The sequence below is a fragment of the Elephantulus edwardii genome, unplaced genomic scaffold (genome assembly GCF_000299155.1).
Source record: "Elephantulus edwardii isolate Elephantulus edwardi_28Jun2011 unplaced genomic scaffold, EleEdw1.0 scaffold00278, whole genome shotgun sequence".
In the NCBI taxonomy this organism is placed as follows: Eukaryota; Metazoa; Chordata; class Mammalia; order Macroscelidea; family Macroscelididae; genus Elephantulus; species Elephantulus edwardii.
Genome location: NW_006400028.1, coordinates 2,534,945 through 2,552,636, shown reverse-complemented (window position 1 = coordinate 2,552,636; position 17,692 = coordinate 2,534,945). Strand labels below are relative to the sequence as shown.

Genomic DNA, 17,692 nt, shown 5'->3' with positions numbered 1-17,692 from the left:
TGGCACAGGATAGAGCAGAGTTTAGGGCTGTTGTACATAGGGTTGCTATGAGTCGCAAGCGACTTGACAGCACATAACAACAACAACAACAACAACTTTGAGATTATGCTCTTAAGAACGATCTATGCAACTGTCAAAAACCAAAATATTACCTACAACCAGGATAGAATAAAACAGATGAATGGGACGGGCCTTCCAAGAATCAAATCTCTATGTACATCAAAAACTTTCTCCAATAGGGTAAAAAGGAAACCCACAGACTAGGAAAATATGTTTGTTAATAACATATCTGATAAGAGACTCGTATCTAAAATTTATAGAATACTCCAGCACCTCAACAAGAAAAAGGTAAACAATCCAATCACAAATGGGCACAGGATATGAAAAGACATTTCACCGAAGACATTTAGATGGCAAATACATGAAGAAATGTTCAAAATTCCTAGCTCTAAGTGAGATGCAAATCAAAACAACTATGAGATATCATCTCATCTCAGTAACAATAGCAAAGTTCAACAGAGCAGCAAGCAACAAAAGCTGGCGAGGTTGTAGAGAAACTGGAACACTTATTCACCGTTGGTGGGAGTGTAAAATGGTGCACCACTAAGGAAGGCAGTATGGTGCTTTCTCAAAAAGTTGCAAATAGAAACACAATTTGACCCAGCAATTACACTACTGGGAACATATGCTAAAGAAACCAGAAGTGTCACTCAAACAAGATACATGCACATCCATGTTTACTACTGGGTTGTCGACAATAACAAAGAGATGGAAACAATCCAAGTGCTCATCAACAAATGAATGGATAGAGAAGCTGTGGTATAGTCACACTATGGAATGAATCTATGCAGCACTGAAAAACAAGGAACACATAAAATATACAAAATGGGTGACCCTGGAGGACATTATGCTGAGTGAAATAGCTCAGTCACAAAAGGACAAATACTACATAATGCCACTGTTATATAACAGGACTGACATGGGGATTGGGAGGAAACTAAGAAAAGAGGGGATAAATAATGTACACTGCATTGAAAGAGATGAGGGAAAGAACTGTCTAAAAGAAATATATGATTATGTATTACTTGCACGACAACAGTCCAGAATAAGAGGTGCATAGCAAAGTGGACTGGGGGGTAGGGGAGAGGGAGGAAATTGTGCAACAATGAAACAATAATTTCTTTCATTTTTTAAAAAATTTTATTCTATTATTTTTGTGTGTGTGCCATCAAATCAGATCTGACTGGTACAGGAGGAGACTCCCCTCCTCTAGCAGAGCATTTGGTGAATTTGAACCGTTCACCTCTGGGATTGCAGTTCAGCTTCCTGCCACTAAGCCACCAGACCTTCCAGCGAATCATTTTAAAGAGAAAAGCAAACTGGGGTGGAGGGGTGGGGGTAGGCAGAAACATTTGCAACAATGAATGAATGGAAATCCAATTTTTCTGTACGTTGTTGTTATGTGCTGTCTAGTCACTTGCGTCTCATAGCGACCCTATGGACAACAGCCCTAAACTCTGTTCTGTCCTGTGCCAATCGCACTGTCTCTGACACTCCCATCCTGATTATCCCTGTCACTGAATCAATCCACCTCATAGAGGGCCTTCCCATCCTGCGTTGTCCCTCCACCCTCCCAAGCATGATGTCCTTCTCCAAGGACCGGTCTCTTCTTACAACATGTCCAAAGTATGTTAGACGCAGCCTCAGAATCCTTGCCTCCAAGGAGCAACCCGGTATACTTTAGTTAAAATATCAATTAAAATATTGTTCAAAATCCCTAGCTCTCAGAGAGATGCAAATAAAAACAATTATGAGCTATCACTTCATCCCAGTAATAATAGCGAAATTCAGAAAAGGAGCAAACAACAAATGCTGGTGAGATTATGGAGAGCTGGTGAGAATGCAAAATGGTGCAACCACTATGAAAGGTAGTCTGGCATTTTCTCAAAAAGTTGGAAATAGAAATGCCATTTGAAAAGGGAGCTCTGAAGGCATGCAGTTCGAATCACCAAATGCTCAGCTGGAGGAGGGGCAATCTCCTCCTGTGCCAGTTGGAGCCAATAAGGAAAAAAAAAACCCCAAAAAATCAAGAAATACCATTTGACCCAGCAATTCCACTACTAGGAATATACCCTAAAGAAATCAGAGCTACCACCCAAACAAATATATGAACACCAATGTTTATTGCTGCATTTTCACAGTAGCAAAGAAATGGAAGCAACCCAAATGCCCATCAAAAATGAATGGATAGAAAAACTATGGTATATTCATACCATGGAATACTATGCAGCACTAAAAAACAAGGAACTCATAAAATATTCCACAACATGAGTGACCCTGGAGAAAATTATGTTGAGTGAAATAACTCAGTCACAAAAGGACAAATACTGTATAGTGCCACTGTTATAAAACAGGACTGACATGGGGGTTGGGGAGAAATTAATAAAAGAGGGAATAAATAATAAACACTGCATTGGAATGGATGATGGAAAGAATTCTTTAAAAGGAATATCTGATTAGGCATTATTTGAATGACAACAGTCCAGAATAAAGAGGTGCATAACAAAGGGGACTAGGGGTTGAGGGGGAGGGAGGAAATTAAGCAACAATGAAATTTTTTTCTTTTTAAAGTGAAATGGGTGGGGGGATGTAGTGAGGAAAATGCATAACAAAGAATGAAAATCCAACTCTTCTGTAAATTTTTGTTAAAATCACAATTTAAAAAAGGCTAAAGAGTGTATAAAGAAACAAAATGTGCTCTGTAAACTTTCATCCAAAACACAAAATATTTCTTTTAAAAGAACTTATCTAAATAAGATCAAATTAACAAGAGCAACTCAAAAGATTCAACAGAAACCTTGTTCTCGTTATTAAGTGCCAGTGAGTCAACTACAACTCATAGAGACCCTGTGAAAATGGCTTGGAATCTTACCCTATCCTCAACCAACCTAACTTCTGACACACCTGACACTTCAAAGCCACAGTCACCATGTCAATCCATCTCATCCAGTGTCTTCTGCTCCTGTGTCCCTCCTGGCAACATGCCCAAAGCAGATGAGACAGAAGTGCTCTGTGCAACCTGGTTTCACTCTCTCCTGGGAAAACTTGTTTTCTCGGCAGTCCATAGTATGTTCACTACTCTTCTCCAGCACCACAACTCAAAGGCATTGATTCTTCTTCTATCATCCTCAGACAATGCCCAGCTTGATGCACAGCCAACAATTGAGAAGACCATGGTCTGGAACAGGTATACCTTAGTCTCTAGACTGACACTGTTGCTCTTTAGCACTCTGGAGAAGTCCTTGATAGCAGATTTTCCCAATGCAATTCATTTTTTAATTTCCGTTTGTTTTTTGGGGTTTTTTTTAAAAAAAAAAATAGGAACTTTAGGAAACATTAAACTTATGTTACTGAGGGAGGAACAACTCAGAAAACAAAGATGAGAATGGTTGTATAACATGAAAAAAGTAATCAATGTCTGTACATGTAGAAACTGTTGAATTGCTGTGCACTGTGCTGTGTGTATACAATAAAATTAATAAAATTTTACAAATTAAAAATAAAAAAAATTACCTACTGCTTCCCCCCACCATTCAAAAGATAAGGGGTATCTTAACATTTCTATCTTTGGTAGTCAATTGTAACATAATTGATGGATATGGAAAATATACAAATAAATGTTAAAGTCTGTACCAAGCTTCTGTAGTATTTTGGGAAGTAAACAGACTGCACTTAAGGTGAGCTATTGATCTTAGCTCTCAAGTTGTTCAGTGGCATTTAAGGCAGCCAGAACCATTGGTCTGTAGCTTTGACCTTGTATATCCTACTGTATTTTGCAAGTATTTTCTATATTCAAGAACATGATCAGGTTAAGGAGCACTGGTGTATCAATTTCTCAAAGACTATGAATGGTCAAGATGGATATAAAAGGAACATTAACTATCAAAGAAACTGAAACAGGGTATGGTATAAAGAAAAAGAAAAGATAAAAAGAGAAAGGCTTTTGTTCAGACTGATAACAATGGTGCATTATTAAGTCAACTGTAATAGGTAACTTTATTATCTAAACTAGATTGTTTTAACACCAAAAGCAAGCAGTCATGCACACAAAGACAAGGAGGTAAGATAAAATAAATGTTTAAATAAAATAAAGATTATCGGAGTTCCCAATAAATTCTGTCAGAGAATTTAATTCCTAGGCATAAAATGGAAGACTGGAAGAGATCAATTTGTTCCCATTCCAAAAAAAGGTTACCCGACAGAGTGCGGAAATTATCTAACAATATCATTAATATCACATGCAAGCAAGATTCTGATGAAGATTATCCAAAAACGACTGGAGCAACACATCAACAGAGAACTGCCAGATGTGCAGGCTGGGTTTAGAAGAGGTTGTGGTACTAGGGATATTATAGCTAATGTTAGATGGATGTTGGCAGAAAGCAGAGAATACCAGAGGAATTTCTATCTGTGCTTCACTGACTATGCAAAGGCTTTTGACTGTGTGGATCACAACAAGCTGTGGCTGACTCTCAGAAGAATGGGAATTCCAGGACATCTGATTGTACTTATGCGAAATCTATACTTGGACAAAGAGGCAGACTTCAGAGCAAAAGACACTGCATGGTTCAAAACTGGAAGGGAGTCTGCCAGGGATATATTCTGTCTCCATGCTTTTTCAATCTGTATGCAGAACAGATCATCCAGAATACTGGGCTGTATGAGGAGAAATGTGGCATCAAGATTGATGGAAGATTCATCAACAACCTGGATTAAGCAGATGACACAACCCTGCTTGCTGAAACTGAGGAGGACCTGAAGTGCTTGCTGCAGAAGGTCAAGGACTGCAGCCTTCAATACGGATTTAAGCTCAACATCAAGAAAACAAAGATTCTCACCACTGGGACAACTGGCAGCATCAGTACGGATGGTGAAGAGATTGAGATAGTTAACCGTTTTAGTTTGCTTGGCTCCACAGTCAGCACTCTTGGTACCAGCAGCCAGGAAATCAAGCAACGTATTATGATGGGAAAGTCAGCTGTCAGGGACCTCTCCAGAGTACTGAAGAGCAATGACACCAGGCTGGAGACTAAGGTGCGCCTGATCCGGGCTATCGTCTTCGCAATTGCATGCTATGCATCGGAGAGCTGGATAGTGACTAGGGATGACAGAAAGAGAATTGATGCCTTTGAGATGTGGTGCTGGAGAAGAGTGTTGAATATACCATGGACTGCTAGAAGAACAAACAGGTTTGTCCTGGAGACAGTGAAGCTGGGCTGCTCCTTGGAGTCAAGGATTCTGAAGCTTTGTCTGACATACCTTGGGCATGTTGCAAGGAGGGACCAGTCCTTAGAGAGGGACATCATGTCTGCAAGAGTGGAGGGAAATCATAGGAAAGTAAGATCCTCGATGAGATGGATTGATTCAGGGATTGGGGTACTGGGAGTAGGTGTGCTGGAGACAATGAGGTTGGCACAGGATAGAGCAGGATTTAGGGCTCTTGTACATAGGGCTGCTATGAGTCGCAAGTAGCTCGATGGCACATAACAACAGGCATAAAAGCTCCAACTGAAAAACCTCCCCACACGAATATGTTCCTGCCAATGGTAAATGCATAATCACAGAAAAAAGATTTAGAAAGAATTACAAACTGTGCTCTTGATAAGCCAAGTCACAGTCAAAATTTTATTATCTTATTTACAAGGTGGGAGGAGAGTAGGAGAAAACAAAAGGAAGGGGGAATAGCATATAGTAAGGCAAAGAGATAACATACTCTCACAGAACTGTGCAATGTATACAGTGGTGATGATGAGAGAAGAAAAAAGTATAAGGAATAGTTAGGGGCCAGATCACAGGTGGTATGTTATGTTATTCTTAATAAATAAATCCTTCATACAGCTGATGGAGAGACAGTGAATGGCTTTGAATAAAAAAAACATAACTGGCTCTACACATTAATAAAGGAGAATCATCTGCTAAAAAAGCTACTGTAAAAAAACTTAATGCTGTAGAGATAAAGCATTGAACTAAAGCTAAAAATATGGAGAAGACAGAAGGGATTTAAGAGATGTAGAACACGTACAACTAACTCTAGGTGCTTCTGGTTTGACTCCCACTCATGGTTCTGTATCTAATAAAGTCCTGCTCAATTAGTTAAGCATGTCAAGGTTGCTTTTCTCATCTGTAACACAATGAGTTATTTAATGTAGCTGGGCTACAGATGTTCTTGTGATGCCCACAAAATTACTGAGAGCTCTGGTGGCTTAATGGTAAGGAGCTGTACTGCCAACCCAAAGACAAGTGATTTGAGTCCACCAGCTGCTCTGTGGGAGAAAGATGAACAGTCTCCTGTGTGATTTCCTGCCTCTAAAAACACACTGGAGGGTCAATTATGAGTCAGTTCTGGGTCAATGGTGCATAATAACAACATGAAAATTAAAATGCTTATGTCACAAGATTATCAGGGAGACTACTAATAATATAAATAAGTTGCTTATAGGGGTGAGACGTATGCTAATAAATTGTAGGAATCCTAATGAGGGCATTGGACAATTTTGTCATCAGCTAAGTGTAAAATTCATTCCAGAGGCCAGGAAGGAGTTCTGATTACCGTCAAGAAAAGCCAGGAATGGAGCATGTTGTTTAGACTTTAGGTCCCTGTGTCCAGAACCTCCTGGACCCAGGAAACAAAAAGAACCTTAGCACTGAAGACAGCAAAGATGACATAGCAGCAGTGAGAAGTGGTGGCAAGCATGGCAGTGCCCAGTGACAGAAACTGCAGCAGCAGAAGTAGGAAAACGGTGCAGAGTGGCACTGTTAGCTTCTTGGCCCACGGGGAAAGGCAAGAGGTTTCAAGGTAGCGGGTGCCTCTCAGCTTTTGTTGGTGGAAATGAAAGAGCTTTGTAATATCTACCTGAGCAGGGTAACAAGTAAGGGGCCAAGGGGCTGAGAGAGGCCACCCTGTAAACATGGCAACGAAGTGATCCTATTTAAAGAATTATATCCTAAATTATTTTTTATTCTCAATTGTCATCTGTTCCCTAATAATCTTGTAACTGGAAGCACAGTGTGTTAGTTCTGTGTAGTTATTGCAAAGAATTATCAAACTCTGCAGAGAAGCAGAGAATGTCATGGGCAGGACAGTTGGTTTTAGATTTGGTAAACAAGCTGGAGAGAAGAAGTATGTCTGACTTCTACCTCACAGATCCTTGGGTAAGGATCTTAATTCTCCTCTTCTTGTGAAGGTAGGTCAGGCCTGATGCCTTGCAATTTTTCTGGTACCATTCTGTTCTGAAGAAGTATACATAGTATCAAACTGACAAGAGCCATCTGAGAGAGGAGAAATTAATTTTAGGGGGTAGAGCGTTTAAGTTAATGGGGAAGGAACAATTTGGGGGGAAGGTGAGAATGGCTGGCTACACAATTTAATGTAATTGGTATCTCTGAACTGTACATATAAAAACTGAATTGGTGTGATATTTTCAAGAACAAAACGGTTGGCAGGAAAGAAGGGAGGAAAAAAGGTAGAATTTTTTAAAGTACTATACTTTTCAAGGGCATCTTATAATGAACCCAACACTTCTTGCATGGTTTGTGCACAAGTAATCACTGCCATTTCCTTTGAGGGTTATTAAAAAAGTTGGTAAATTTACTCTTAGAACAAAGCAGGAACAAAAGGCCCTGTGCAGCATATAATATGCTAAACCACGACAAGGACACATTGTGGAATTATACTACATTATTTCTTCACACCTTTTCCCATTTGCAGCAAGGCATCTTCACTAGACCTTTTCTTGGCCTTAAAGAATTGGTAGTAAGGAATTGCACTGCCAGTGCAAAGGTACATGATTTGAATCCACCAGCTGCTGTGTGGGAGAAGGATGGGCAATCTCCTCAAGTGTGAGTTACTCCCTCTGAAAACCTGCTAAAGTGCCAGTTATGGGTTCCTGCACCATCCACCCCCTGTTGTTCAGTCAATTCTGACTCATAGTGATCCTTTATCAGGTTTCTAAGACTTTAAATCTTAACAAGAGGAGACTGCCATATCTTTACAGCATCTGGTGAATTTGAACTGCAAACCTTCCAGTTAGCAGGACAACAAAAGACTGAAGCTATCAAGGATTTAATTTTACTTGGCTCTATTATCAATATCCATGAAAAGAGCAGTCAGTAAACAAAAATTCTGAATTGTACTGGGCAAATCTGCTGTCAAGAACTTTAAAGTGCTAAAGAGTAAGATTATCAGTTTACAGACTAAGGCACACCTGACCCACAGTATTTTTAATAGTTCTCATGCATGTGAAAGTTGGACAATGAATAAGGAAGACTGAAGAAGAAATGATGCCTTTTAAATTGTGCTGTTAGTGAAGAGTATTGAATAAATCAGGGTCTGCCAAAAGAACAAACAGGTCTTTCTTGGATCAAGTGCAGTCAGAATACTACTTAGAAACTAAGATTGTGAGACTTCATCCTGGAAAAAAAAATCATGCAAAGAGGGGTCAGCAAAAGAAAGATCCTCAATGAGACAGAGTAGCACAGTGATTACAAGAATGAACAATGAAATGACAAGCACAAGAAGACTGTGAAGATGGTGGAGCATCATGCAAGGATCATGCACAGCGGGTCACTATGAGTCAGAGTTGAGTCAAGAGCACCTTTCGACAGCAGCAATGCCTGTACACTTTTCAATGACACTTATATTAAACCTATTAATATGATGGAGCTAAGTAATGAGATGAGAAAGAAGGCTTAATATCCTGTGTGTATGTAAGGAAAAGAAGTCCTGCAAATATGTGAAAAATTCTTCAGATAAACACAGTTTTATTGTATAACAGCCAATGAATATTTTACTTTCTATAGAGCAGTGGTTTGCAAAGTGTAACTGGAGAATAGCTGGAACCTCTTAGGCCCTTTTATGATATTTATAGTATCTTCCTTTTTCAATTACATATCTATGTTCTTCAACAAAAACTAAGGGAAGAGACAAAATGCAGAGACAGATAAGAGAATCAAGTTGGGTTCTAATTAAGCCAGATAATACACAAATATACAAAGTATAAAACAAAGACATTCTTGGTTTTGTTTAAAACAATGATCTTTCTTTCTGGAAAGAAAAGGTATTGTTACAAAGTATGTTATACGTGCTGCTGGCCCCTGGGAGAGCCCCCAGGCCCATGGGGGAAAGCTGCCTGGTGTGTATGAGGAACTTTGTCTAAGTCACTTTTCTCCATCTCCTCCTCCAGTACACCTGTAGGCAATACCTCCAAAGTCCTTTTCTTTGTAACTAACAAGTTTGTTCTCTTTAGGTTTTCTCCCTTTCCTACAGGTAACATACATGGAGTCTTGTTCCAGAACCTGAACTCTGAGCCTGGTACCAGCGATAAAACAGAAACTCCCTGCTAAGGAAGTTAAGGTGGATCAAAGTTCAGTCAGCCACTCCCACTGGACCTAGGCAAACCCCTTGCAGTCCAGGGGGCAAAAAACATCATGAAAATACCTTCTAACTGCTGTGATTCTGTCCTGTGCGGCTGTTCTCTGCAACAGTGCTGATTTATTGCCGTCCTCTCCTGCATAAACGTGAGCCATCAACCCATGGAAGATTCGATGGATATGGATATGAGCCCCCTGCGGCCTCAAAACTACCTTTTCGGTTGTGAACTGAAAGTTGACAAAGATTATCACTTTAAGGTGGATAATGATGAGAATGAGCACCAGTCAGTTTAGGGGCTGGTGCAAAGGATGAATTGCACATTGTTGAAGCAGAGGCAATGAATTATGAGGGCAGCCCAATTAAAGTAACACTGGCAACTTTGAAAATGCCTGTACAGCCAACGGTTTTGCTTGGGGGCTTTGAAATAACACCACCTGTCGTCTTACGATTGAAGTGTGGCTCAGGGCCTGTGCATATAAATGGACAACACTTAGTAGCTGTGGAGGAAGATGCAGAGTCAGATGATGAAGAGGATGTGAAACTCTTAAGCATATCAGGAAAGAGATCTGCCCCTGCAGGTGGTAACAAAATTCCACAGAAAAAGGTGAAACTTGCCACTGATGAAGAGGATGACGATGATGATGATGACGACGATGAAGATGAAGAAGAAGATGATGATGATGATGATGAGGCTGAAGAAAAAGCACCAGTGAAGAAATCTATACGGGGTACTCCAGCCTAAAATGCACAAAAATCAAACCAGAATGGAAAAGACTCAAAACCATCAACTCCACGATCGAAAGGACAAGAATCTTTCAAAAAACAGGAAAAAACTCCCAAAACTCCAAAAGGACCTAGTTCTGTAGAAGACATTAAAGCAAAAATGCAAGCAAGTATAGAAAAAGGTGGTTCTCTTCCCAAAGTGGAAGCCAAATTCATCAATTATGTGAAGACTTGCTTCCGGATGACAGACCAGGAGGCTATTCACGATCTCTGGCAGTGGAGGAAGTCTCTTTAAAGAAAGTAGTTTGTTAAAACAGTTTGTTAAAATTTTCCGTCTTATTTCTATAACAGTTGATATCGGACTGTCCTTTTTTATAATGCTGAGTGAGAACTTTCCCTACCGTGTCTAATAAATGTTGTCCAGGTTTCTTTGCAAAAAAAAAAAAAAAAAAAAAAAGGAAATGCTTTCTAAGTGAACAAGGCGGCATGCAGCTTCAACTCAAGACCACCAGTAAAGTGTTAAAATGTGCTCCCCTGGGGAGCTCTGGTGGCCTAGTGGCAAGGAGCTGCAACTACAATCCCAGAGGCGCACGGTTCGAATCCACCAAATGCTCTGCCGAGGAAGGAGGGACAATCTCCTCCTGTACCAGTCAGATCTGATTTGACGGTACACACACACAAAAATTTAAAAAAAAATGTGCTCCCCTTCATTTCAATGCTGCTGTTCAGCAAGAAGCACTTGGAGTGTCTGCACCCCTATTACCAAACAGGAAATCCACAAATGAAAAAGACAATCTCTTTGGAAAAAAAAAAAATTCATCACCATAGATGATGCCCATCATGACCCTGTCTTCCGGTCCTTGCCAGATCGTTCTCATTTCCTTTATCCACTCCTCTACCCACCAAATTGTGCAACTCTGTGATTTCATCCTTACCCATTCTCATCCTTGTGTTCCCACCCCTTACATCCTTGGATCCCCCTACATGTAATTTTATGATTAAAAAAAAATGTATAAAAACAAAACAAAGTATGTTATATATGTTACCATATAGAGTTTATAAATGTTTTTAAAAATTTATTGTGTAAGAAAGCTCTGGTGGCCTAGTGGCAATAAGCTGCACCGCAATCCCAGAGGCATGTGGTTCGAATCCAACCGATGCTCTGATGGAGAAACAGGGACAATTTCCTCCAGTACCAGTCAGATCTGATTTGACTGTACACACACAAAAATAAAATTTAAAAAATTATTGGGTAAAATATTTAACAAAATTTTCCATTTAAAGTTTACAATCAATGATTCTTCAATTCATTATATTATACAATTAAGGAAGGACACTATTTCTAAAATATTTTTTATTTTTAGTATTCCTTAAGTAGTAACTTACTATTCTCTCCTTCTAGTACCATTATTTCTAAATGACTTTCTAATGACATATTTAAAATACTCTTTATTCTCAGTCTTACTTTCAAATCAGGTAAATACTGGTAGGTATAACCTATACAAACAAAACACTTAAAAAAAAGTTGTTGTTGTTTTTTTAAATTTTATTTTATTATTTTTGTGTGCGTGTACTGTCAAATCAGATCTGACTGGTACAGGAGGAGATTGCCCCTCCTTCCCCGGCAGAGCATCTGGTGGATTCGATAAAAAAAGTTTTTAATAACCTTTAAAAAATATAAAGAAATCATAAAATCATAAGATTAGACAACCTGCTGATATAAGCAAAAGAATTTCAGGAATTAAGAAGGGAATTATTGTACTGGGGTCACAGTGAAGCATACATATGCTTTAGACATTATTCAATGTACATTTATTGAATAGCTAATAGAGATAAAGCACTACATTAGATGCACACAATCTAGTGAGGGAGACAAGTCCTAAACAGATCTGAATCTGAAATAATTTTTGAAAAACAGAGAAGTTAGACTTTGGAACAGCAGTTCCAATCAATACTGAAAATGTTTTTCTCTCCAAAATTCCAACCATTATCTGACAAATGTTTCGAGATCACTTTATCTAGCTCCTGACTTCACATGCTTGTGAACTTCTTGTACTGCAGTGTCTTATCTGGTATTGAGCTGCTTTAAATTGTACCACTGTTATTTCAAATTCCAATATGGTATATTCCACAGTGAACCAGTAGAGCTCTAAACAGACTAATGAATTATTTAATGAAAATGAATTCATTCTATTAATTGATTCATTTCATGAAAAGTCTAAAATTCATGAAATGAATAAATTAATAGAATAATAAAATAATTCCATTTTAAAAAATTAGCCAATGAAAACCTTGCTAATCACAAAATATTGCCTTACTTGCTTTAAAGCCATTAAGGATGGATCAGCTGTTGGAGGATTACATTAAGTTATTGTTATTAAGTGCCTTCAAGTCACTTTTGACTCATAGTGACTTTAGGTAAAATAGCTCTGAACCCTGCTCTATCCTGTGCCAACCTAGCTGTCTCTGACACACCATCCCCATTAACCCAGTCTGAGTCAATCCATTTTATCCAGGGTCTACTTCTCTTGTGCTGTCTGTCCCGCCACCCTCCCAAGCATGATGTCCCTCTCCAAGGACTGGACCCTCCTTGCAACATGCCCCAAGTATATCAGATGGAGCTTCAGAATCCTTGCTGCCAAGGAAAGATTGGTTTTATTCTCTCCTGTTTTTCTCCTGGCTGTCCATGGTATATGCAATATTCTCCAGCCTTACAAGACAAAGGCATCAATTCTTCTATTCTCCCTCATTACTGTTCAGCTTTCTGATGCCTGGCAAGTAATTGCGAAGACTATGGACTGGATCAGGTGCACCTTAGTCCCCAGACTGACATCACTGCTCTTCAGTACTCTGGAGAGGCCCCTGATAGTAGACTTTCCCAATGCAATTCATCTTTGGATTTCCTGGCTGTTGGTACTAAGAGTGTTGATTGTGGAGCCAAGCACGCTGAAGCTGTTAACAATCTCGATCTCATCACCATCTATTATGATGCTGCCAATTGGCCCAGTGGTGAGAATTTTTGTTTTCTTGATGTTCAGCTTTAATGCATACTGAAGGCTGCAGTCCTTGACCTTTTACAGCAAGCATTTCAGGTTCTCAGTTTTAGCAAGCAAGGTTGTGTCTTCAGCATAATGTGGATTGTTGATGAGTCTTCCTACAATCTTGATGCTGCATTCTTCCTCATAGAGCCCAGCCTCTCAGATGATCTGTTCTGCATATAGATTTGAAAAGGTATGGAGATGGGATGCATCCCTGGTGTACACCTTTTCTGATTTTGAACCATGCAATGTCTCCTTGCTCTGTTCTGGTGACTGCTTCCAAGTATAAGTTTTGCATAAGCACAATCAAGTGTTCTGAGAGTCCCATTCTTCTCAGAGTCAGCCACAGTTTTTTTGTGATCTGCAAGTCAACTGCCTTTGCACAGTAAATATAACAGACATTCCTCTGGTATTCTCTACTTTCAGCCAATATTCATCTAAAATTAGCTATAAAGTCCCTAGTACCACGACCTCTTCTAAACCCAGACTGCAAAACATATTTGGATAGAGGGTCTTTAAGTATGAGGGACATGTTGTTGTTATGTGCCGTCGAGTCGTTTGCGACTCATAGCGACCCTATGTACAACAGCCCTAAACCCTGCTCTATCCTGTGCCAATCTCATTGCCTCTGACACACCCATCCCGATTACCCCAGTCACTGAATCAATCCACCTCATAGAGGGTCTTCCCCTCCTGCGCTGTCCCTCTACTCTACCCAGCATGATGTCCCTCTCTAAAGACCTGTCTCTCCTTACAACATGTCCAAAGTATGTCAGACGAAGCCCCAGAATCCTTGCCTCCAAGGAGCAGCCTGCTTTAACCCTCTCTAGGATGAATCTATTTGTTTTCTTGGCAGTCCATGGTACACATTCAGTACTCTTCTCCAGCACCACAGCTCAAAGGCATCAATTTTCCTTCTATCCTCCCTAGTCACTGTCCAACTCTCTGATGCATAACAAGTGATTGCAAAAACCATGGCCTGTATCAGGCACACCTTAGTCTCCAGAGAGACACCGTTGCTCTTGAGTACTTTAGAGAGGTCCCTAACAGCAGACTTTCCCATCGCAATATGTTTTTTGATTTCCTGGCTGCTGGTGCCAAGAGTGTTGACCGTGGAGCCGAGCAAACTGAAGCTGTGAACAATCTCAATCTCTTCACCATCCATCCATAGCTGGTAAAATAAATAGATATGATAGACTAAAACATGGTAGCAACCATGAAAATGACATTGAATCAGGCAACATCTCATTTTGTTTTACAGAGTGGAGCTGGCATGGAGACTGCAGAGTATGAGCTCTACTAACTCCACAAGGGGTAGGGGGAAATGTCCCCATCAAGAATACTCAAGTCACAAAACTGTTTTCCATGAGGTTAGATACTGCCCCACACTCTTGCACCTACTTATATAAATTCTAACACCAACCATTCCACCGAGGACCCCTTGCTGCTCTATGACTGGATCTGCTAATCTATTTTAATGACCACACAGAACGGACAGAGCCATACTTATGGTTATGGTGTTCATGAGGGAAGTTAACAGGTTACAATTCAGATAGAAAACAAGATGGAGTTCTTCAGTCAGGATAACTTCTCCAACATGCCCATATAGGCCCTTTAACTTTCAACCTGTTTAAGTCAGTGTTAGAAAACTCTTAATTCTGCCAATTAATTATGGTGCCCACATTCGCACCCCTAGATCCTCCAAGAAGCTTAGGCAAAGGCCCTGTCCCAAGACAATTGTGTCACACTAATCTCTATTTGTCTGCTGTTGCTGTTTTTGTACAGGTCCTGGTCTGACCCAAACAGGAATCTCTGACCCCAAGGACATCAGCTGCATACTTTGCTTCTTCTTGACTGCTGGTAGTGACAGTCTCATCTTCAGCTGCTAAACCAGCTCAGTTTAAACTTGGTAGAATGGCAAAACTGAACATTCCTATTGTAAGTAATTTATATACACCATACTTGCATGCTCCCATCCAATTGCAGTAGGTAAAGTATAAGTTACTCAGGGGAAAAAATTATCTGTCAAATCTAAACTAATACTTGAGATAATCTGATAGAAGCAAAAGAATCCCTGTTTTCCTCATGTGTGCATATAGGCATATTTTCATATGTATATGTAATTAATGTATATACTTATTTATACATTGTATAGATAAATTCAGTCATACTAGTGTAGTAGGAGAGTTCTATTAAAAGGAATATTAAATTTTCACTACAGTGGCATTCACTTCATTAAAAATCTCTTTTAAAATGACTATTGATTATCATTGCTGTTGAGTCAGAACTAACTCCTAGTTGACCTCAAAGTTACACGGGAAAATATTACTCATATTCCTCCCTCAAAACTGCCAGTGGGTATGAACTGCCTGACTACAGGTTGGTGGCAAAACTTTTAACCCACTATGCCACAGACTACACATAAAAACACACACACACACACACACACACACACACACACATTTCATATACATATATTCAAGGCAAACAATAAAAAGGGGATTAAACCAAAAAAAGTTAACAAAAGCTTTCTTAAGTTTATGGTCTAAGAAACAATTGTCAGTAAAATAAAAGACCTAGGGGAGCTCTGGTGGCCTAGTGGCAAGAAGCTGCAACTACAATCCCAGAGGTGCACGGTTCGAATCCACCAGATGCTCTGCTGGGGAAGGAGGGGCAATCTCCTCCTGTACCAGTCAGATCTGATTTGACGGTACACGCACACAAAAATAATAAAATAAAATAAGAAAATATTAAAAAAAAAAGACCTGTATTGTAGTTAAAATCTGTATAAAGAATTAGCTCATCTCTTCCAAATTTCAATAATATTGTATTTGATTATATTTTAACCATTGGTTTTCCTTTTCCTAAAGGGCTGAAGCTATAATTCACTTTTTAATTTTTAGTATGTAGTTTGATATCTGGCATACTCTTAGCTCTCAAAACATACTTGTTTACGAGTATAATTGAACAAAGAGGTAAAAACTCAGTCTTCAACTAAAAGGTAAAGTATATTAAGGAAATAGGCTACATTTAAGAATAAAATTACCTTCAGGCTGTCCCCCAAGTCATATTTGGCTCCATGTTTATTATGAAGGTGGTCGTTGATTTCTGGGGAGTAAGCAGCCATTCAAGTGACCCAATTTCAGTCTATAACCAAAGATTTCCCCAAGAAGAATGAAACAAAACCATAACACTGATTTCTTTTGTGATTCTCTGTGTCTATAGTTTAAACTTATAAAGAATGTTATTACTAATCAAAAGTTAAGACTACAAGGAATAACCTTTTCAAGAAATCTCAATAAAGCTTAATTTATAAAATGAGGTATAACCATGAGTTATTATTACCATTGCTTTATGTAGGCTGTCAATGCACATGTAGCTACTTGACAACATTATCTGTTTATAGATCACTCTTTCACTGAGAAGATAAATACTGAACAAATCTACAATGTGTGGCCAGAAGGTGCTGTCAAGAAGGGACTGACAACTAAAAATCATTCAAAAATACAATATTAATTAACTAGTAATTTAAATTCTTTATGAAATGATTTAAATTTTAAAATCTCATTTTCACTGTAACTTTTAATGGCCTATGGTCTAAAGCAAGGGAAGACTGCCTTGTTTTCAGACTTTGAAAATAATACTCCTTTTGCCACAATAAATTTCCCTAAAGATACAGGCTGAAAAGGGGGGGGGGGGAATTAGTGAAGTCCTTAAATTTTACTTTTATTTTAATAACACTTTTTATTTGCCTAAAAACATCTCTAGAAGGGATGTCAAAATAGAGGTATCTACCCCTTTCTGTTTTAAAAGGAGGGTATACATTCTACTTACTATGTCCCCTTCATTAATCTGTTTTCACCTCTCTAAAAGACCCTAATTTTCTGAATCAGGAAGTGGCTAAATTTAAAAAAATATCTGAGATGTTTCTATTCAGTGATAAACATATTCTCTCCAGGGGCTAGGAGCCTGACCTCACACATGACAGTATTCAGGATTTGTCTCAGAGGATCAACAACACCCACTGTGCAGAAAAGGCTAGAGAAAGTTTTCCCAGAGAGAGGAGGGGCATAGGAAGACTTCTGCCCATCAGAGCTAATTAAGAGGTAAATTCTTAGATAAGGGTTGGCTATGAGGCGCCCTTTTCCAATCTTGTTCTTCCGGATCTGCCAACTTGATTTAATTCTATAATTTACAATTCAACAACGCCCAACAAAATACCTTTAGGGATACAGTGGAATGGCCGTCCTCCTTTCAGCCTAGTCACAGCTAGGACCAATCTTCTTAAAGCTGCTTTCTCCTCTCTGGATAATTTCTTAATATTGGGCCACAATTCTACAGGATGATATGGACCGGAGGAAGGAGAGCAGTTAAGGGGTGGAAAAAAAAGTTCTTCCTCCATTTAGACAGTGGAAGTGAGGGAGAACGGGGGGGAAAAGGCAATATGCAGCAGAGGTAGCAAGGCTTGCAAGAGGAAGGTGAAACGAGTGGTCAACTGGTT

At 39.2% G+C, this 17,692-nt stretch overlaps 1 protein-coding gene and 1 pseudogene across 1 annotated transcript in view; one reads left to right on the top strand and one right to left on the bottom strand.

Annotated features, from left to right (window-relative positions):
• Nucleotides 1-17,692, bottom strand: part of CERS5 (ceramide synthase 5) — a 65,976-nt gene that overhangs the window by 36,297 nt on the left and 11,987 nt on the right. The gene's annotated exons all lie outside the window — the stretch shown is intronic.
• LOC102843372 lies at nt 9,592-10,448 on the top strand (annotated as a pseudogene).